A 24,227-nucleotide genomic window follows, 5' to 3' on the forward strand; every position below is an offset into this window, starting at 1 on the left:
TTCTCTCAGGGTTGAGACAATGCTCTGGCAAATTTCCCAGTCTGATGCATGCATCTTATTTACCCTTTAAGCAAAATCCAGTGGGCGGCATAATTACAGAAGTCAGATGAAGAACAGCAGAGTTATACTGCACAAACAGTAAATCCCATTATGGAATAAAGGAAACTGTAGGCTGAAAAGTCAATAGGAGAACCAAAATGGATAATAATCTTATTAAAACTTCTCCCTCTACAAAAGTTTCCATATGAGTATCAATCAATCAATAACCCATTTCACAATCAAAAGCACCCAAGGTGTTTTCCCAGCCTCCACATATGTCCTTATTTTCCACCAAGATGAAGCACCAACACAACTAGTTCACTTCAGTGAAACTGCTCTGCATCAAGTGAGGTATCAGCAGCCACATGACACTGGATAGCTCATGCCCTGTTTTTGAGTTAAAGAGTGAATATTTATGCTTTGAAATATATTTTAAACTACTTTGAACTTTGGACAAATATGAAGCTCCAAATATATATATTTCATAATTTTAATCATAACATATGATTAAAATTGTGGTTCTTTCTGTTGTTCTGTTTCAATATTGCCAATGTATGAAAAATGATCGAGACATATGTGACCTACGAAACGCCACACAGCTCACGTATGTGCAGCATAAATGTGCTTCAATCCTATTAGTCCTAGAGATGTGTGATTAAACAATTTATGTAAATGTGCCATATTTCATGTGTCATAGGCATGCTCTTTTACAGTCTATCCAACAGGCAATATTGAATAATTAGAGAGCATCTAATTAGAAAGCATGGGCGTTGGAATCAATGATCTTTGGTGGTCCCTTCCAATCCCTAAAATCCTGTGATTCTGTGATCTCAAAGAGCTAGGACAATGCCATTAAATAAATAGGAAAAATAATATCATATAACTTCATGAAGTTGGCAATATTTTACTCATTACGGAGTTAGCATCATTTCCTAAACAGCATTTTTCTTATGAGCACTGTCACCAGTGGAAAAGGATTCTAAAAGATCAGGAGCATGGTAAACCTCTGTCACTGAAAGCACAGGGAACTGAGCTGAATGAGAACTGCAGGTGCTCCGTGCCACTAAGGGATCACAGAGATTAAACTCTGCACATAGCACATACCCATCTTCAGCAGACAGATGAGGAAGCACCAGCAGGTGGTGCCCCAGAACAGGTACCATATGAAACTCCTTCAGGTTTGCTGAGCTCCACACCAGGGCTAAGCCTCTGCCGAAATGGCTTCCTCTGCAGAAGCTTCTGCAAGGTGCTCTTACCAGCTTACGTCCCTGAAAATCAGGAGGCGATCATTTCAGTTTCCATAATTATCAATTTCCAAAGTACCCATTCCCTTAATGAAAAAAACACCCCAAACTTTTATTTAAAAAATTAATCACAGGAAAAACTTACAAAGAGTACAAATCCTTTACAAGAAATCCTTCAGAGAATATGACTAATGTACCTGTACTTATAAAATATTATAAAACACTGAGTCAAAGCCTACTCATTTTCTGATTATTTCATTTGTTGTTTTCTCTTCACAAACTTTCAATCATTTTCTGGATGGAAAAAATATAAGACTAGTTTCTGAATACAAGTGAAAGTCCTTTCACTTCTACTTAGAATTCAGGATTCTCAAAAGCACTGCGGTATGAGAGGCCCCACACATCCCTTTTGCCTACAGCAGCAAGAGAAATGCTTTTCAGCACACTGCACGGTACAACTGATGTTCTCCCAAATCCAGTGAGCTTGATCTTGCTCTCAATGAGCTTGAGCTTTTCCTTCTGCTTCTACCAACGTGCAGAGAATGTCCAGATGCATACAGACTTAAATTGAATTTTGGGGCCTTTGCATGCATATATTGTGCCAAAAGGGGCAAACTGCTTTTAGTGTCAGCCACTGCTTGTGTCTATGCAAAAGAATTGGTCGCTTTTCCTCAACCCTTTGCTAACACACCCCATCACCCGTCCCAATATCTCTCCTCCATAGCTAGAGCTAGCTCATGTTCTCTTCTTCAATTCCATTAACCTCAAGCAACACTACAAGTAGCATTTGAATATCTTACTTTTCAACTCAATGGACTCCAAAAAAGCAGAATATAACTTTTTCTTGGTGGTAAACCATTTCTGGAGATAGAGCTACTGAAAAGGACAACAAAAAAGAAGTTAGAATATTTAGGAGCTTAAGAGGTTTTTGTCTTATAGGCTACTTAAAACCTTGTTTTAAATACTACAAACTTAAATATACAGCATTCAACTTTTTTTTTTTTTTTTTTTTTTAATGCATTGCTAAAAATCTCAAAACGAAATATGTCATTTTTTTCCAGGGTTTCTTCCTAAAAGTTTTTCTGATGATTCATTCAAATAATTGTAAGGAAAAATGAATCTATTAACACAGCCTTGAAATAATACAATATTTTTCACTGTCCTTATTTTTGGAAGTGGAAGATCCACTCTTGCTTGCCCTATCAAGTGTATGTTAGCTCAGACAAACCAAACAGTTGTCCAGCAGGACCAAGAAATTACAGATACACTTCATACAACAGCAACAGAGATTTTATAATAGATGAACTTCAGCTTTTCAAGCCAAACAATGTACAAGCAGCAAAGTCCTAGGCAGCCCAAATCAGTGTCATGTAACAGAAATATTTGGGTAAATTCAGTTACAGTAAGTAGAAGCACTGTTCACTGAAACATATTTAGGATTTCCTCATTGCACCGACATACTGAAAAGAACTGCTATCATTATTTCATGTATAATTAAAGACAGATGCAGTTTAAGTTAGCTGTACTAGGTTAAACAGTAATTCAATGGCAAAACAGGCAACAAAATCCAAATGTTGCTATGTAACTACATTACCAAATCTTCCCATTCCAAATTCCCAAACTCCAACTTAATGGAATTGGAGAAGAGAACATGAGCTAGCTCTAACTGTGGAGGAGAGCAGACTGGGACAGGTAATGGGGTGTGTTAGCAAAGGATTGAGCAAGAGCAACCAATCCTTTTGCATTCCCATAGTCTGCTGCTATGCTGTTTCAATTTTGTTTATTTAATATGAAAATTAATTGGTCTTTTCCTCCAGCTTAAAACTTAGTACATAGGAATTTCCCTGTATAACAGGGAATTTAAACAACTTCACAGAATCACAGAATGGCCAGGGTTGGAAGGACCTCAAGGATCATGAATCTCCAACCCCCCTGTCACATGCAGGGCCACCAACCTCCCCATTTAATACTAGACAGGGCTACCCAGGGCCCCATCCAATCTGGCCTTGAACACCTCCAGGGATGGGGCATCCACAACCTCTCTGGGCAGCCTGTTCCAGCACCTCACACTCTCTCTGTAAAGAGCTTCCCCCTGACATCCAACCTAAATCTTCCTTCCCTCAACTTAAAACCATTTCCCCTTGTCCTGCTGTTATCTACCCTTTCAAAGAGTTGATTCCCCTCCTGTTTATAGGCTCCCTTTAGGTACTGAAAGGCTGCAATTAGGTCACCCCGCAGCCTTCATTTCTCCAGGCTGAACAAGCCCAACTTCCTATTTGTAGAAACACGTTTGCTTCCATACAAATGGTAAAACAGTATGGCAACATGTTCAACCTTAGAGACTACTAGCATATTACGGGTTTTGCTGCTGGCATTCAGAAGCTTTTTTTACCTACGCCCTTCAAATTCTACAGGAGAAAAACACCACCTAATCTTCTCTGTAAAATGCATTATGATTTATAATCAACACTGCTGTTCAAATGTTAGTTATTATCTCAGAACATCAAGAATAAGAAGCTATAAAATCTACCTGTATAACATAAACAGATCATAATATTAATGTTGAACTACGTAACAATAAGCACACTTCCTTTAAAAATGAAATTTTTTTTAGGCACAGTGAGCTAGTTGGTTTTTTCCCCTCACCATCATCCATTTGGTTACCTCACAGAAAAACTACCTCTTTTCACTTTCGTAGTTTCCAGTTTTACTATTAAATTAGACAGCCTATGTTATTTTAAGCTCCCCACAAATAGAAGAATAATCTCTGGATAGAGGTGAGTGCAAAATTTAACATGTCTACACCTTTAATAATATTAATGATGCTTCTGCTAACATTTGTGTTGGGTATTTACACTTCCTGTTTAACACTGGAAGTCTGTCTCCCCCAGAATTTGGTTTCACTCTTGGTTTTTCTCTTAGGTATTTAAATAGAATCTTCTGACATTTTTGTTTAGCCACACACGAAGGTATGTGGAGACACAGTAATAAAACTGCACTATGAGAAAAATCATAAAACATAACATAGCTCATAAAACATTCCTCCAGTTTCTCTGAATGTGGAATCTGAACATAGAGATTTTCATAGATTTCAGACGACATTATTGTTCAAGAAGTAACTGAAGAATTAAGTCTCAAAGACAAATTTAACAAAGGGATTTTCCCGTTCTTTCCCTAGGCAGCACGCACATGTACAATAGATGCTAACAGTCAATTACACACTCCCTAGTTCCAACTCTCAGTAAATCACAGAATTTGAAGAAAAAAAAAAACAGAACCAGAGACAACCCAGCTACCTACCTTACAAGGAAGATTCACAGGTTTCCTTGCTAGGACTAGGGTCTGACTTGTGGATTGTTGTTTTTTTTTCTCCCCTCTTCCTAATCTACAACTACACAGAATCTCCCATATAACAAATCAAGAAAAACAGAGTAAATTCAGCTATTAGTGAGCTAGTGAACTATTTAACACCACACAAGTAACATAGAAGCCACCGATAAGAATTTACATGGGAAAAAGACAGTGTTGAAGAAAATCATTCTAATAGAAAGCACGCTAAAACTAATGTAATTAACAGAACACCTAGGTTGGGAAGATAGCTGTAATGCCTTTCTAGCCAATAGTATCTAGATGAGCTACTGCTGTGTCAGTCTGAAAAAGCCTGCCAAGGAGAAGAGATATACATACATCTGGTTGAAAAAGCACATTTATGGGCAACCTCAGCATGAGAGAAACTTACAGCACTCCCAGCATAGTGTTATTCTCCATACATGTAAAACCATGCAAGTATTCCCAGTAGACAAACAACAATCTCACACTCAAGACAGTGTTGCTGTGGAAGAGGTTTGGTAGCCAGGCTAAAAAACCCACCTTCTCTCTACCTTCACTGCAAGCTGTAAGATACAAACAGAATAATCAACCACATTCTAGACGTGGTTTGCAATCCAGTGGGTAAAGGTAATGAAGTACTAAGATTTCCTTGGGAACGAAAGGACACTTCATCTGTAGCAGTAGATTTTTTCACAACTACTTACTACTATCGTTAAAGCCAAAGTGCATTATTTTATCACCAATTCCAGGGGGGAAAAAATTAGAGTCAAAATTAAGATATATTTATATGGTAATTATAAGGTTATGCATCAGAATGAAGCAAAATACGAATGCAAAGTACTTCTTTGTTCCTATGAGATCAGAATTAGGACTGGATTATTCAGAAGGAGGCATAAAGTTCCCACAAAAAGTGGTGAAATTTCATTTTCATTTACTCATGAGGAAAATTAAAGAAGGGCTCAGCAACTTCCCCAGGTAACAGGGAAGGCAATATCATTGCGAGAATGACAACATGGGAGTTTCTAAACCACATCCCTGCTTAAAGTCACAGTTCACCTCACCAGGCAATCCTACAAAAACCTGTCAGGATTGGACAGAAAGGAAGAAATTACTGTATAGTCATCTAGGAGAAGAAGAAGTGTTAGACTACATGCCTACCTGAACAGGCACGAGAGGAAAAACCCTGAATTACCACAAGCAGGGATATACCATACACTACAGGGGAAACCCCTGTGTTCCATATATGAATTGCTTTTGTTAATAATGAAAATATGACCTAAACCACAAATGCTATTCTGCATTTGTTCTGACAAACTTTTTAATTAAAAATGTAGAAAAGGAGGGGTCACACTGGTTATTCGTCTTGCACTGTATCTCAACTTCAGACTTAGCACATTTTGTTTGTGAGGTACCTGCAGATCCATTTTTAGCACAGAAAGACAATACAGTAATTGAAATAAGCATTCTAAACAAAACAATATTTGAGACAGTTTTCTTCTTGTTTAACTCAAGCAAGAATGAAAAGCAACCAGCCAAACAATAAAACAAACCACAACATCCTTCAATGTACTAGAGCTACCTTCATTACTTGAATCAGCCCCTGGTCCTTCCCTCATTCACTTTTTTCTTGTCTCACATTTGGTTGCGAAGCCACAAGAACCGCCTCACCTCATAAAAGTCCTTGAATGCAGGGTCCTCACTGTGAACCCTACATGCCACCATAATTTAAGTTGTAAAGTATAAGCAACATGAAGGAGAGTATCTTAAGAATTATTATTATTATTTCAAATAGTGCTCAGGAACGTAGCTGCAGGGAAAACCTAGTCTCTACATGTTATGGTGCTTACTATGAATCAAGCGTTGATTATATCTTCGGAAAATGTAGCCTCTAAGATGAAACTAACCTGCATCCACTGTCTTCTTAAAACATCTCACTTGCATACTGCACACCACACTCTAAATGAATCTTATGAAATTGGTCATTAAATAGAATCATAGAATCACAGAATGCTTAGAGTTAGAAGGGACCTTTAAAGATCATTCAGTCCAACTCCCCTGCAATGAAAAGTGACATCACAGCTAAATCAGGTTGCCCAGGGCCTTATCCAGCCTTGCCTTGAAAGTCTTCAAGGATGGGGCATCAACCACATTTCTGGGCATCGTCTTCCAGTGCCTCACCACCTCCCTGTAAAATACTTTTTCATTACATCCAATCTAAATCTACCCTCTTTAAGCCTGAAGCCATTTCCCCTTCTTCTATCATCTTAGACCGTACTGAAGAGTCTGAGCCCTTCTTTCCATTAACTCCTCTTTAGGTATTAAAAGGCCACTATCAGGTCACCTCGGAACCTTCTCTTCTCCAGGCTAGACAGCTCCACCTCTTTCAGTCTGTCAAGACAGAGGGAGATCTGCAACAGTGTTCTATTTCACAAGCAAACGCACGAAATTTTAAGTACTGAAAGATTCAAGGAATCTCTACCTGAAATTTGATCCAAATTTTCTTTTAAATGCTATTTCTATATTACTATTATCTCATATAGCATCAACTTGAATTTACCAAAATAATAGGTTTTCTCCAAGAGATTAGCAGCACATTTGAAATTTCAGTTTAAAAAGTGGAAAGACAGTAAGTAGACTTGTCATAAATTTTGAAATGTTGAAGCCTCAACTGGTATTTTCAAAGAAGTGCTATATTTCATTTGGGAAAAAACTAATCAACTACCACAATCTATGATTCTATTGAGTCCTTTCCAACTCAGAATAGTCTACAATTCTATCTGGACACTTTCTACTCAGGATATTCTGTGATTCTACAATCTTTTGTATACATGTCACAGCATTTAAAAAAGCACACAGTGGAGACCATACAGCTCTCTGTTACACAGTATTTTCTACAGAAGTTGAGTCACATTTGTTAAGTCATCGTCCACATGAAGCAGAATCACAATTGCTCTAACATGACAGTCACTTCTAATGCTTTTGGCAGCTACTGAAGTAAGAAATTTGGCATAAGATTTACAAAAATGGAAGAAAGTAGGCACAGTATTAGGACAAATCATAAGAGTCAATAGCTCTTTTTCATATCTCCACAGAGATAACATTGAAAAGATTGAAAAAAACCTTTTGAAGAACTATGTACAACAAAAAATACTGTAGAGATTTGTCATTAAAATAATAGCAAACATCTTCCAAGAGTCTAATGACAGCATTACATGTTTTTTTCCTATAGCCTCAGCCTTAAACAAAGGCACTGAATAGACAAATATGGTACCAGTTTCATGCACTCTGTACCTGTGTAATTATCCTATCTGAAATCCTGAAGTGTTACACAGTGAAAGCAGTGCATCCTATTTCTATTTACAGTATTAATTAATATTTTGCATCAGATCACAACCTTCTGCTTTACCATTTCTGTACAGGTGAAAGGTATATTTACAATACCAGTCTACTTTTTTTCCCCCACCCTACTCTCCTATCTCAGGTTTAAATCTGCTGCAATGTCACCTTTCAGGAAGCATCACCCTAACATCTGGATATAAACGTCAGGTCTATTCCATCAGGATGTCAGCTCATCCTATAGAGAAAACCATGATAAGATGATTACAGTTTAGTAAGCTCTAATCATCTTCATACTCGCTGCAGTGACAAGTACTCTCTGTAGTTAAAAACTAAACTTAACTGATCAAACATTCACTGTTCCTCACTCTACTTCATGGATGCCAGGCTATAATGGGTGTTGTATACTACTAACACTTTACAGCAAATCTAAAAGACACTTTTCTTAAAAGTTTTAAAACTCAACAGGTACAAAATGACATGTTCAAGGCACTCTCTGCTCCTACTCACTTATATGAAAGCCTGTGTATTAAGAGAACACTTACTTGGGTCTGAATGGGGTGAGAGAGCACAATGCTTACTCTCTCAAGTATTTGGTTACGGAATATATGACTGAAGTTGCTATGATGCATTTGACACTAACAAATCACTGTCAATCTTTCCCTCAGCAAGATATGGAAAGTAAAAAGTACAGTAATTTGAATAATGTGGGAAGACCAATACCCAACCAAATTTCTCCATCTCTTTTGATTCCACTGCCAAATTTGTCAATAAGAAATTCCAGAAAGCAAGTGAGAACTCCGCACTAAAATTTATCTTTGCTTTCCACAATACAGTATATTGAATTTTGTATTTAGCCATTGAAGAAATCATTCAGAATAAGTCTAGATTGTTGCAAAACCTGTGTGCAATTTCAACTCTTTGTGGTTAATAGATTTCTCATATTCTATCAAGATTACAAAAATAAAGTGAGACTAGAATGAAGCCTAATCAGATCACTGTGGTCCTTTCGGAAACCTCTAATGACATGTTCAAAGTTTCAGTTTCCTGAAATTTTTATTACTGATCTGCAAATGTGAATGCTCATATACAGATGTACTGAACTTATGGAGCAAATGATTTTTTGGTATTTGGATATTGTAGCCTGCTTTGATCAAATTCCTTTATAGCTTTCAAAGGTGCAACTTTTCTTGTGGAAATCACAGTCCTTCTGCTACTGTGCTGTTCAGTCTTGTCTTCCAAAAACTGAACAGAAATGTAAAGACATCCTTCTCAAAGTCCAGCAAACTTCTGAGGTGACACACTTACCACCCAAACCCTACTGAACACAGTTTTTCTAGGGATTACTTAAGAGTACTCAAGAGCACATTCTCTCCTTTAGGGTTTATAAAGTTAATAAAATGGATTTGGATTTCATTTGTCATGCCTGAATATTATTTTAACATAAAAAAACCCCGAAGTAATAGTGCATGCATTTAAACACATAGTGTGTTCTGGGTCTGAATGTTTCTTGTCCCTCCTGCCATTTTGTCAAGCAAGTACTCTCTACTGGTTTGAAATTTAATATTCCCAGTCTCTAAAATGGCTTAGTTCTCCAAAGAATTACTCTTCCCATTCCAACACAAGTCTTGGAAAAAAACTCGCTTTTACTAAGATCTACCAATTTTTCAGGGCATTTCATGATATTCTTTAGGCATTAAAGAATTAAAGTGTAGATTCTGACTTCGGCATTTAGATCAAGTGATGGCTGGGAGCTGATATGGTAGCTATACTAATCATCCAGATCACAGCCTAGCTAGAATGCGCAGCATCTCCTTTCCAGCCCACGCAACTGCATTTCCTTTCTGAGAAAACCAGGGTATAGGAGGAAAAGTGACGCACATAAAGGTCTTGCATGCTTTGAGGTCATGATGTGGCTAGGGCACACATGCAGGTCTAGAGGTATGCATTCTTTTAAAGTTACCACAGGACTTAATATGTGATGTATAATCTCTATATAACTTTCTACTGAGGTAGCTGACTGTCATTTTTTAACATAATTTCTACTTTCCCCAGAAGTAGCTGCAAAACATATCCTAGATACTGCTGTCCTGCACTGATAAATTGCTTAGCAGTAGTCATCTTTAAGCCTTGTGTATCTATGAGGATACATCCTAGCTTTCTGCTCCAGCTCAGTGCCAAAACTCTCCCTTTTGTTTGCACAAAGGTTCAAATAACACTACACAGAGCTAATTAACTCAACTACTTTGCATTGGTCTCTGCTGTAGATTTTAGAAATGATAATCTTATTTCAATCCCACAAACACCTGATCCTGCTCTGTTGCTTTGCTGCACTTTATTAGTACTCAGGTAAGAGTGACACAGATCCTTTTTACTATCCCCGTTCTTAGCAAAAGGCTTTCTCAGCCTAGGAAACAAGGGAAGCTGGGTCATAGAGAAGCTGCAAAAGAGCTAAACTGTGAACAAAGGAAGGAAAAAAAAATCATAGGAAAACACACGCTATTTCCTTCAAGAAAAGGAGTAGGGAATGACCTCCATGCAGCTGTGGAAACCTCATGTGTGAATCAATCAACTTTTCTAATGACATGGCAGCAGATACCCCCCTACCTACTCTCAATTGCATGCTAACAGCTGTCTAAATAGATAACCAATCAAATCCAGCATGGAGGCTGTTTCAAAAAGCACCCTTGTGCCCAAGTTGCTGCTATACTAAGGGCTTTATGAACAGAGTAAAATGATTACTCCTAACCTCAGAGCACATTGGAAATCATACTAAAAAAGCTAAAGTAGAAGTAAATGTAAATAACTTTGGCAGACCTTTTAATAGTCTTAAGATAAAATAAAACATTTATCCTACATTAAAAAGGAATCCAAGGAAGAAGGATCAAAAGAAATGATCATAAGTGCATAAGCACCTCTACAGCTAGAAATGACCACAGTGAAACAAAACTGCTGAAATAAGGTTACAAACAGAAATTATGATGGCTCGGTAAAAATAGAAACCACCACCTCCCATCCTTTCGTTGCCAAAATGATCACATTTATGATCACACAAATAATCATATTTATTTTATCTGGTGTTTGATTTATCAAGATTTGGGGTTACCTTTTTCAACTCTCAGCACTAGTATGATACAAGCAATCACATGACATTGAGAATGATGAACAAAGATGATTTAACATTAGTTAATTCAATAGAATCTCAATGAGGAAGGTATAATTTGTATCACATCAGAAATGCATAGTATGGTGGTCCCTCCCAGTCAACATATGAGAAGTACTCCAGAATGGAAGTCATACAAAGAACAGCTAAGTAAAATTATCTTCTGCCAGCTGGATGAAATTTCAGCTTCCATATCATCTCATTGTAAAAAGATGTTCATTTTGAAAAGCTCATCAGCATGCTTATAAGACAACAAACTCAACGACAAAAAAAACACTAGCCATTATGGCACAAGCAGAAATAACTCCCTGAACATATACTGCTTCATATTGCAATTATAAGTGTCAAGTGTTAATAGCCTAACCTAAAAAGGGCTCAGTGCTAACACTGTTACTAATTATTGAGACCTTTAGCAGTGCAAAAATTTTGCTCTGATCATTGGCCTGATGACTTCATAGCAAATCAACTGATCTGCTGATTTTTCTGTAAAGAAACCAAACACGTGTGACACCACTGATTTTAAGCATATCATATACTGAATTACTGTGCCTCAACAGGATTAAATGCTAAAAAAGTCATCAAAACAGTGGTCTACATAGAGGAAAAAAATAATAGTAACAAACCATTTTAGATTTTAGGACAAAAGCTAGCTGTGCTGCATCTATTAGTAATGAATGAATTTTCAACATGAGTGGAAGGGAAAGAACCAAGAATATTCCTTAGCTCTGAATCAGCCACTGAAACCCACTGCTGATTTTCCTAGTAACATTTTTTCCTCCTGTTTTTATGTTCAAATTCAAGTTATGCCAAGCAGGTAATATGGAAATTTTCCTTAAATATTCCTTAAAACTTCCCCTCAGAAGACTGAAACAAATTGCAAATTTCATTTCTTTTTTGAAGTTGGTAAGTGGATTTATCTGTGATGATATTAAAGAACTATCACAAAGTTCACATGCTGTGTTTGGGACAAAACAGACATACTAGTAAGGCAGAATTTTAAACACCATCTATGCTAAATGAAACTGGATCCACACTCTCCTTATTTGATCAGCCCCCTTATTTCCCTGACAGCAGGGAAGATTACAGAACAACTTAGGTTGAAAGGGAGTTTAAAGCCCACCCAGTTCTATCTGCATGCCATGGGCAAGGTTGCCAGCCACCAGATCAGGATGACCAGGGCCCTACTCAACCTGGTCTTGAATGCCTCCAGGTATGGGATGCACGAATTTTTCTTAGGAAGCCTTGAACTCTGTTAGAGGCTTAAGACACATTTGATATTGATTACTATTTCATCAATTTGTTCCTCTGATTAATTAATTTTTAATGCACTGGCAGAAAAAGACAACGCTGGCCAGCACTTCTTTGAGATGCTGGATAGCAAAAACTTAAATAGATAAATTTCTTCCTCAGCAAATACCATACTTTAGCTACTACTGCACTACATTCAAAAACAAAACCCACCAAAACAAGCAAACAAAAAAAGGAGGAAGAAACATGGCATGTACAGAGCACTCTGGGCTTGCACATTTTACAGGTTAGAGGTAAAGCAGGAGCAAGTAACCATGTAGTTCCATACTTCTGAACATCCTCTTGCACTCAGGCGCACCTACCCTTCTTAGAACTTCAGAAGGGACTCATACATCAATTGCTTCTCACTACACAGGAGGATAGAACCATGCTATTTTCAGTAGTGCTCAGTGACAGAACAAGAAGCAATAGACATGAACTGGAACATCATAATAAGGACTCTCCTTGTCTTAAGTCCACCAAGACTATTCTATTGGTTGCCAAATAGCATATGTGTCACCAGTGCTTATGCCTAAAGGTTATATACTATATGTATCTATAACATCACCTTGGAATTTAAGAGTTGGTTTACATCACAATGAGTAACTATAGAATAACTTTAGAAAAAATTCTCCACAAAAAGCGACACTTTCACTCTGTAGCTCCTTCCTATCACACCAGTAACAGTTAACACACAGTGACACCATTCAACAATAGTGCTCCAAATTGATTTCCTTTCTTCATAACACCTCACATTTGGTTTTCCTTTGTCTCAAATAGAGAACTAATATGCATCCAGAACACACAGTTCATCTGGAAATTGCAAAGAACAAGAGCCTGAAGGGCCTATTCAGTTTTTCATACATATGCCAAAAAAATCAGTGAGCCAAATTCACAGAACTGTCTAATCAGCAGTGCATTCGTATCAGTCTCTGTAGATTTTCACTTAAAAAGAAGTGTGAAACAAAACTAGTAGAGGTTAACACTTGTGTTGTTTTGTGGGTGTACTGGGAACACTTTCAGAAGGTTTGGGATACATTCAACTAAAAGGAAATGGGTGACTTAAGTTTTGCTTGTGGCAATGTTCACTGTGAAGACTGTTCTTACAAAAATCCATTTGGCTCCAAGAGAAAAAAACAAACAGGACTGATCATTCTTGTGAATATACATTACTGAACATAGATTATATGCACATAGAAAGAATCCATTTAAGTTCACAAAGAAGTCTTGCAAAAATTAAATAATTTCATCTGCAGATACAGCACACCATCTTAATCTGCATTAGGTACACTTCCAACTGTTACCCTTTGTTAATCAACTTACCAGACCATATTAGACTATAACTATCACAGTAGTTCATTTTCTGTCTTGCAGTCACCCCAAATTGTACCTTACAATGGAAACACCAGCTCTGAAGTTCATACCTTGCTAAGTTTAATTTCTGAAAAGATTTTTTTCCTGCCACTCTTCTTATTGCAATGCCCTAACTGCATTATATTTACTATGGCCAACAATTAAATAAGAAAAGTTAAGAATGGGCAACATTTACTCTTTTCTGTTGCTTGACTTCTTAGTTATTTCACAGTCTTGTTCTAAAAAAGTTCTAGCAACTCCAACAGCTCTAAATATCTTTGCCATAGATATTTTTGCACATGAAGACCTACTGACATTGGCCGTTCTGCATACATGGAAAATCTATTAGTGAGATCATTAGTAAGTACCATCAACTGTTAATTTATGAAAGCCAAAAGAAGAGCCTAAATGCCTCTCCAGTAACCACAGACAAGAGATCTGTATGACAAAGAGGCCAAGACTTCCAGAGGCTTGATAAATGGTGTTGTGTGTCAGAGTACCTGCCAGAAGGTTAGGAAACTGTGGCACAGCAAAGCCTTCTCCTGAAGTTGTGTAAGACCATGCTCTGTAACAGCTTGAAGTTTTAAATGGAACAAATGAATGAAAAGCTCTCTACAGCAGTCTGAAAGGAGGTTGTGGCAAGAAGGAGGCTGGCTTCTTCTCCTGTGTAACCAGCGATATGACTAGAGGGAAGGGCCTCATGTTGCACCAGAGGAGGTTCAGGTTGAATATTAGAAAAAAATTCTCAGAAAGAGTGCTCAAGCACTGGAATGGGCTGCCAGAGAACTGGTTGAGCCACCGTTGCTGGAGGTGTTCAATACACATTTAGATACGACACTAAGAGACATAGTTTAGTGGGGAGATATTGGTGGTAGGTGGATAGTTGGACTGGATGATCCTGGAGGTCTTTTCCAAAGTTGGTGATTCTATGATTCTATGATTCTACTTCCCCTACAAGGACAGGCTGAGAGCTGGGGCTATTCAGCCTGCAGAAGAAAAGTCCTCAGGGAGATATGATAGTTGCCTTTCAGTATCTAAAGGAAGATTATAATAAAGAAGGGGACAGACCATTCAGCAGGGGCTGCTGTGATGCAGGACAGTATGAAATGGTTTCAAATGAAAAGAGAGAAGATTTAAATTGATCATAAGGAAGAAGTATTTTACAGTAAGTGTGGTGAGGCACTGACACAGGTTGCCCAGATATGTCGTGGATGTCCCATACCTGGAGACATTCAAGGTCAGGCTGGATGGGGCTCTGAGCAACTTCATCTAACTGAACGTGCCCTACTCATTGCAAGAAAGTTGGACTGGATAACTTTTAATAGCCCTTTCCAATTCAAACAATTATATGATTCTATGATGATCCCATGATCGCACAACTTCCACAGATAACTATCTAAATTATCACCTAGATAACCACATAATTCCTGTGCAAACACTCTTTTCGAGTATTTTTCCACTGTGAGTCCAGAATTCCTCTGCCTGCAACCCGTGATTGTTCCTTCTGTCTTTTTGTAGCATGTCCCCAAGAGGAGCCCCACTCCATCCTCTCTATAATCTCCTTTTAGAGACTGAGAGGATGACTTTCCGTTCAGTCTCAGAAACTTCAATTCCCTCAACCACTCCCCATACATCATGGGTTCTTAACCATCATAGTGGTATCTCTGAGCCACTAGACTTTGTTCAGTTTATCAGTGCCTCTTCTATTCTAGGTGCCCCGAACACAGACTTGAGATGTAGCCACAGGAGAACAGCATGGAGCATGGGACAGCCACTTCCCTCAATTTCCTGACTAAGTTCTTTAATGCAGTCCAGCATGTCATTAATCTTCATCACAGAATGGCTGAGGCTGGAAGTGATTTCTGGAGGCCGACTGGCTCAAGCAGTGTCACCCAGAGCCAGCCGCCTGATGGCTTTTGAACATCTCTGGGAAGAGAAACTCTACACAGCAACTCTAGACACGATACAAACACAGTGCTAACTTGTTCAACTTGTCCACAAGAACTCCCACCTTGATTATGGCAAAGCAGCTCCCTAAACAGTCAGTTCCCAGCCAGTTGTATTCTGTAGGTGCAAGACTCCACTCCTATTTAGCTTCACATATTTCCTGTCAGCCCAGGGACTGTGGTGACAATGACCAGACTCTAGCTCATCATCTTTTGTTTTGGTTGTTGCTCTTGCTTTTTCCTAGTCATTGGAGATCCTCAATCACCATCATCTTTGTCCGCATTTCATATACCGATAGAAATGGATGTTCAGAACATACTGCTACCAACAATAAATCTGGTAATTTACTTTCCTTAAGGAAAGGCTAGTTTATAACTATTAGAACTATTTATGGTCCATCCTGATGTTGATCATTTCAATGAAAAATGACTTTAAAACAGGTTTTGAGGAAACATTCCCAATTATCAATTATTTTCAGATCTGTTAAATTTGTAAAGCCAAAAGCTTTTTTTGTTGTTGACATTCTCGCAGGAAACATTATTTCATTTTTTCCTTGAAGAATTATTCACTTTGGGTGTTTTTCTTTGCGCCTGATACAGTAGGTACTTGCCCTTGTCAGGAACAAGATTAATCTAGCTAAAACCACTGTTCTAATCCAACATGGCAACTTCTGATTTCCTATTTCACTCCTTGCTTAATTTGTTCTTCTTCTACAAGCCATCCAAAGGATACTTTCCTTCATCCTTTATGTCCCAGTGAAAATGTTATCACATGCACTGGTGAATCAGAAAACTGTAATCCTATAAGAATCAAGAAATTCAAGAAAATTATTTCATGGTTTCTCCTGCCTTTTCTTAACTTTCCTTATAAATACAGCCAGCAACTCCCTCCTGTATTTTCTGAAATCCCTTGTATTCATCTGAAAATTGTTCTAGTACCTACTAAAAACATGCTGCAACAAGGACAGACAGATTACTAGTTGTAACTGATACTGTTACAGTCATTGTTGCTCAACAGAAAATACAGCATCCACCTGTTTAATAGCTTGGCGATTTTGAGCGTTAGGATCACGGGGACTTTGGAAGAAGTGCTCCATTCTACAAGGTGTACTAAAATACACTTCAGTTCTATTATTTTTTAAGCTTCTACACTTTTGTTATCAATTGAGTTCTTTTTATAGAATTAGCTATCCATTTCTTAAATGGATGCCAGGTCATGAATCTCTACCGTGGCTTGACTGAGGAGAAAACCTGACAAAAGGCTGTAGAAGGAAAGAAGGTGCTCTTTTTGAGGGTTTAAAATCAAATGATGAACAACTACCACTCAATTCTTTATTCAAACCTTTACTTCAACATGTTTACATGAGTTTCCCTAATGAAAAAGGCATTCTTCTTGTCATTATTGCTTAGAAGTATGAGATCTGTAAACATGAATATAATCTCAACTATTCAAAATTCTTTTTAAAGGGCCATGAAAACATTTAAAGAGTTAAGTCAACAACAGTCTGTGATCACAAGTTGATAATTAACACTTTGCAAGAGATAAAAACTTCACTGTGGTTCCTATGACTCTCATTGACAGTAATCTTGTGAAAGCATGCTACTGAAGTAGGAGTCTGAAAAACTCCTGCACATGAACTAAAATATACCAAACATGTGGTACATGATGACTCTAGATGAATGCAACTTTGTTCTGGTGATGGAGAAAGGAGGCAAGCACCTTGATGAACAAAATGTCTAATACCTCAAAGAAACCAAAAGTTCTCTCCAAAATTCACCTGTCATCAAGTTTGCAGGGAAAAAAAAAAAAAAAATCAAAAAAAAAAAAAAGCAAGCTTTCAGTTTAGAGATATACAAAAGAATAAGAGCCAAAACTGAGAAGTATCAGATCCTATGTAAAAACTTTTCCAGACTTTGAAGGCATGTATAATGCATACCAGAAATTTAGTCAGTGGGATCATTATTTCATTTACTTTAGTTTCCAGAAGAAAAAAATGAGTCCTTTATATTAGGCACAAGTATTACAAAAAGTATACAAAATCCTCTATAAGAAAGACATGAACATTCTTCTCTCTAGATCCACAAATATTGTGGAGCAACTTCTAATCAATGCTAAAAACTAATTCTGAGAGGCTTCAGTTCAGAATCTCAAATTCACTGCTTCCAAGTGAATTTCCAGGGATTACTTTACAAACAGATGAGAAGTCTCTATAATATTACAGAACAGCAAAGACCGAATAGCACTGAAAGTAGTGAGCAGTAATTCCAATTTCATTATCAATAAGAATGTATCTTGTGCTCAGTATTGAGGTATTTCTTAATGCTTTGTACAAAATACGTTAAACGAAAAACCTCAAATCCTTGAATAAAATGACCGAACTGTACAAGCACCCTTAGAGAGAAAAACCTCATAACCTATTGCTCAGTAGCTTGCCTCTGCAGCCTGTCTGAAATTAACTGCTATCAGGAATAAATAGATGAGACAAAAGATACGGTGCCAGGAAAGGTTGCAAACTGCACCCCTACTATGAACAGTAAGCTACAATAGCTACTAAGACTTCCATATGACTGTACACATTCAATGTTTGTGCTTATTTCAAAACTAGGAAATGAAAACTCATTTATCCAGGTACTGAGATCACACTGATACAGGTACTGAGATCACACTGATGATTAACACCAGTTTTATGGTTTTCAGACAGTTACACAGACACTCATAAAAAACAATTATAGTAATGGACTAATCCTAACCCAAGCAAAAGCATATTCTGAGGTTGGACAGAATTGTTCTCCCCCGGCCCCATACATATATATTATATGGTCAGAATCTACAAAACAGATTTCCACATCTAGTTTCCACATATAGCAATGGATGAAGAAGCAGTCACCCGCCCAGACTTCCTCATTCTGAATGCTACAACATGTAGACCCACAACAGTGTACAGAAACTGAATTTCTTCCATGTGGCTTCAGCAGAAAAATGCAGTGAGCAGAAAAAACATTTTTGACAGAGATTTCTGGGCAGCAGGGGGAGTATGTGGCTCAGAACTGTGCACAAAATGAAGAAAACTGTGATTTTTAAACACTGCTCACAGCATTTCCAAGATTATCAGCAAACAGACCTTTGAACCAGGAAGAAAAACAATACAGCAATATTAAACAAGAGTCCAAGGTGAAACGACTGCTGACTCTCAACTTCAGTACTGCAATATGCACCACAAAATGCAGTGGTTTGGCTATCAGTATGAAAATCTGTAAATATTTTTAAACTGGAGAGAAGAAAAAGGTATGCACAAGGAAAAATGAACAGCATTAAGACATGCCAGTAACAGAAAACTTGGTTAAACATCCCAAAACAAAGCATCCTCATGGATTTTTTTCCATACACATTTTAAAGTTGATCATATAAAAGACTGACCTATGCACCTAAGCTGCTTTTAACTGTCTTTGCAAACGATGACAGGTAAAACCACCTTCAGACAGGAAGCCAGCTTTCTTCCTGTTGTTTAAACAACAATTAGTAAAGTGAGAGTATGTCTTTCTTCTGTGCTTAAATGATGCCACAGGATTTGTAGAAGGACAAACATATACCAGTAGACACAGTGGTTAACTTACACATCTTTAGAACATTTGGTGTGTCAGTAGTATACTGCATGGCATATTCTATGAGGGAGTGGGACAGCCCAAGAGGGAAAAAGTGTTTCATGCAAAAAGCACACTGAGAGAGTGAGTGCCAAAAGTGAGTGTGGGCTTCTCTTACACCAGTGAATGTAGGTAAAATCCCTCTCGCAGTAAAAAAAATTCCAAAGTGTCATCGGGGAGGAAAAACAAAAGTAATGATTCTTGCCATACAGGTAAAGCATATGAAAAAATGTGTAATAAAAACCTTCTTTACATGACGCCCCCATCTTTTTCCCCCCAGAGAGAAGAGTATAAATACTAAACAGTTTAATGACAACTTATCACCTCGCATTGTACATCACAATTTGAATACTAGCATACAGATAATCGGGACACTGACATGATGTGCAAAGTACTGATCTTCAGCTGTATTTCAGTAGCAATGCTTGTGACTACAGCTTATGGAGCATCGCTATCATCAGAAAAAATGGAAATTCTTCCAACATTAATAAAAGATTTAGGAATACTGGAAAAAAGCAAGAACGTAAGTGATGGTTTTCCTATATTAGTTCTTTTCTGCTAATGTTTTCTTCTTATTTTTTTCCATGCAGTTTGTCCTCAAAAATTAACTTTTTCTCCCTCTTCTCTACAGGAGATTCATCTCGAGCTCTACACACCAAATGAGATCCAGGTGAGCTTTAGCCTTCTGTTTTCAGATATCTAAGATATCTATCATCATCTAAGATATGGCAACTTTAAAATGATATATTATTGATTTAGACCAAAACGATTCACTTATCAGAAGGGACAATATAGAAAGTAAATCTGAGGTGTTTGAATTCAGTGTGAGGGTAGAATGGTTTCCTAAAATACACTTCTGCCTTTGATTTATATTCTTAAACATTAACAAGATAATGAATGATATTACTTTCTTGGTCTGTGCAATACAAAACATAAAACTAATCCTCCGTATTCATTTTGCTTACTTCACAGTTCAATTCACACAAAAAGAGTTCTATGAATCAATTGTATGTTGTATAATATTTGCAGAAGGCAATACTGTTGTATCAACACTAACAGAACAATTCAGAGAATGAAAAAAGAGTTAGAAACTTTTGAAATACAGCAATATCCTTAGGAAAATGCCCATATTTTATCAAAAACAGATGCAGCAACAGTAGCTGGTTCTCTTTAACATATCTCCCATATCTCATTAATAATGAAATTAATTATGCTCTAACTAGCTCTTTTCAGAAGTAAAACTTAACCAACTCATCCTAGATAGATTTAGCTGTAAATTCTTATTTTATGGTGTTCAGTAAATATGTAAGACTTATTTCCATGCCAATACCGTCACTGTGGTTTCTTTTTTTTTCTAAAATACTGCATACCTGAGTCCAGGAGCATTCTAAATACACCATTATCACAGTCTATTTACCATTGACAGGTTGCTGATCTATACAGATATTCTAATTTAGTGTACAAGCAGCTAACAAGATTATCAATTTCTTTGTTACTGGGAAGTAGTTAAGATACTTATGCAAGTTAACAACTTTGAGCCTCCAATTAAGTTTTTAATCCAACAGAATTCTCAACAGAAATTTTGTTTGAGTAAAGATTTAAAACCAGATTCTGGAACCACTTCCTTATCTGAGTCATTTGTCTTCTGTGCTGGCAAGATCAAGATGTAACTATCTCAGAGCTCCAGTGCTCAAATGTAGATGTGTAAGGCTGATTTAATAGCATATTATCACCAAGTGCCTAAAAGAGCTTGTAAGAGTGATGTGTAAAGCAATGTACCCATACTCAAGGTCAGGTAGGATGCTGTCCTGGGCAGCATGACTTAGAGGGTGGCAGCCCTACCAAGGGCAAAGGCTTGGAATGAGATAGTCTATAAGGAAGTTCTTTACAGAGAGAGTGTGAGGTGCTGGAACAGCTGCCCAGAGAGGCTGTGGATGCCCTGTCCCTGGAGGTGTTCAAGGCCAGGTTGGATGGGGCCCTGGGCAGCCTAGTCTGGTATTAAATGTGGAGGTTGGTGGCCCTGCATGCGGCAGGGGGTTGGAGCTTCATGGTCTTTGAGGTCCCTTCCAACCCTGGCCATTCTGTGATTCTGTGACCCTTCCAACCCAAGCAATGCTGTGATTCCAAGACATTCAACTGTAAGACCAGATATAGGCATTACAGAAAGGAACCAAAGTGCATTAATTGACGATTGCTGCTGTAAAATAGAGCCTTAACTAGTAATCCTTTTCTTAAGATAGGATTTCCAGACAACAACTGGAAATAAGGCTCAGTTTAAGAGCTAATACAGCAGTTTCATATTCTCAAGAGATATTCCATCATTTAAAATGTCCTGTAAAGATCATCTACATTTCAAAAGCTGCAAGAATTAACACAGAACTAGGGCCACATGTAGAATCTTATAATGTGACTTGGTGGGAAAAAATGAACTATATATTGTTTAAAGGGATACAAGGAAAAAAATAATGGGCAATTAAGAAAAAAAGAATTTGATCTTTTTCAAAAAACATTTTATATAAATACTCTATATCTCTATATATTTATATATGTGTTGATTTTGATTACTGTATTAGGAGTGCAGTCGGCAAACTCTGCAGTGTTACCTGGAAGAAATGGTTACTCTGAAGAAAGAAATTGAAGATGAGCCTGAAATTGAAAATGAAGTTAAAAATGCTCTTCAAAATATCAAAAAGAACCTCCAGAGACTTACGGTAGGTAATCTTTATGGTCAGCTAGTTAAAAGCAAATGTGTTTCAGCAATAATGAAAAAGAACATCAGAATCTGTCTTTTCTTTTGCCTTACGGCTACTGTGTTGTGGTTGCTTAAGAATTTTGTACAACAACACTGTAATGTCAAACTACTTGACAACATCTATTTGCATTAAAATCCAAGACTTAAAAACAGTTGGGCCAAATTAACTATACAGGTCAACATTTTAAGAAGTATGAGATTTGTTTTCTATGCAAAATCATGTAAGTCACCTTACACTGTTTTTAGAAGGGTAATGATGATAAGTAGTAGTTCAGAAAACTGTGCCATAAATTCAGGATTCTAAAACTACATGGCAAGAGAGCTATCACCAATTAACAAAACTTACTGTATTGCAGGATCTAAATCCCATAGAAGGTGAATGCAAGATCTGTGAAGCTAACGACAAGAAAAATTTTCCTGATTTTCTCCAACAACTGACTGACTTTCTGAGATCTATGCAAAAATAAGCAACTAATCATTTTTATTTTTACTGCTATATTATTTATTTAATTATTTAATTACAAATAATTTATATATTTTATCCCGTGGCTAACTAATATGCTGTCCATTCTGGGACCACTGTATGCTCTTAGTCCGGGTGATAAGACGTCTGTTTCTAAGATCATATTTGATCCTTTCTGTAAGCCCTACGGGCTCAAAATGTATGTTGGAAAACTGATTGATTCTCACATTGTCAGTAAAGTGACAAGTATTTACTGAAAGAATTTTTAAAAGTCACTTCTAGATGACATTTAATAAATTTCAGTAACATATGAAAATCATGTTTAGAGTTTTCCTTTTTAAATGATACTGTCTTTCACTGGTAACTCATTAACCTGCTTAAAAAATATTTATAATTACAAAGTCAACAACATTTACCATTATACAAGTGTTCAGGTACTATACTCAAAACAAGACACTTGCAGCTAATCTAGGTCTTCCCAGTTTTTGAAAATTGATATAAAATACGAGATTATGCTGGCATACAGCAGAGGGTATGTCATGGAAAAACAAATGCAAGAGTACCAAACTACTTGCCCCTCCAAAAAATACCCAAAGAAATCCCAAACTACCTGTTCTACTTAGCTACACAGTCTCATATACTTTTTGCAGGACTATTTTTCTCCATGCTGCAAGAAAATATGTGGTTCTCAAAAATCTCCAGAGACAACTGAAACAATTAAGCAGCTGAAATAATAAATATACAAGTAACTTAAGTACCAACATCCCAGAACACTTACATAGCCAGTTCTTTCCAGCAATGACTGACATAAAATTGATAATTAATGTTTAAATCCAAGCAAACACATACTGCATTAAGTATTCTCAAAAATCTTTTTGTGGAACCTCGGAAATGTGTTTCAAATGAAGATGGAGTCAGTCACGTGACATTCTAAGATTTATGCAGAAGGAAACAACTAAGAAGAGCATCTTTTACAACCCCAAAACCACCTCTAAATGCTAGCAATGCAAACTGTAATTGATGAAAGTAAGCCATACTACAACAGTTATCATTTTATCATTTAGTCTTTGATGTGTTTTGCTGGTGGGTGTGGTATGGAGTATTTCAAGTCATACTTAAAAACAGACTAACAATGGAAAACACAGCAGTTTTCTTGACTGCTGTGAAGAGAAAATAAGCCTAATGCTAGCTTTCTGCCAAAACTGAGAAAATACTCACAGCATCGGTATCTGTTGCTCCACTTCTCTTCCCACAGTGAAGTGCTTTGCCCCCACCCACGATGACTCTGAAAAGTAAAATACTGTCAATCATCTTAGCCACAAAGAGATCAGCCCCACCCTCTTCTCAATCAGTTGCTTTCCAAGTGACAGCCTGTAGCAACAGTAAGACCTAAATACAGCGAGACTAGAAACCAGAAAATAACTGTTATAAATTTCTTTCTCCTTTGTCAGTATTTACAGAATGCTACATTTTTGTACACACTTTCCTTTTCATGGGATAAATTCTTGCAAGCAGAAAAAGAAAAAAATAAAAAAAATTAAAATAATCTCCTTCAAAGGAAAGAGGAACAATAGTAAGCATTGAGCCTATAAGATAGCATCAGAGAGACTAGTGTTAAAAACATCTGGGCGAGCGTGACCTGAACAGTACTGACTGACTACTGAGTACTACA

At 37.2% G+C, this 24,227-nt stretch overlaps 1 protein-coding gene across 5 annotated transcripts in view; it reads right to left on the bottom strand.

The window, feature by feature from the left end:
- The window catches only part of ADAD1 (adenosine deaminase domain containing 1), a 70,946-nt gene that overhangs the window by 30,642 nt on the left and 16,077 nt on the right, over positions 1-24,227 (bottom strand). For 4 of the 5 annotated variants that reach the window (XM_090139174.1, XM_090139172.1, XM_090139171.1 and 1 more), the window contains 3 exons: positions 23,774-23,840; positions 2,084-2,159; positions 1,144-1,307 (listed from right to left, as the gene is read on the bottom strand). The gene's annotated coding sequence lies outside the window, so the exon portion shown is untranslated. The remainder of the gene's footprint in view (positions 1-1,143; positions 1,308-2,083; positions 2,160-23,773; positions 23,841-24,227) is intronic. The other variant, XM_090139173.1, reaches the window with a different exon arrangement.

This window comes from Phasianus colchicus, chromosome 4 (assembly GCF_987193195.1).
Source record: "Phasianus colchicus chromosome 4, bPhaCol1.hap1.1, whole genome shotgun sequence".
Taxonomy (NCBI): domain Eukaryota; kingdom Metazoa; phylum Chordata; class Aves; order Galliformes; family Phasianidae; genus Phasianus; species Phasianus colchicus.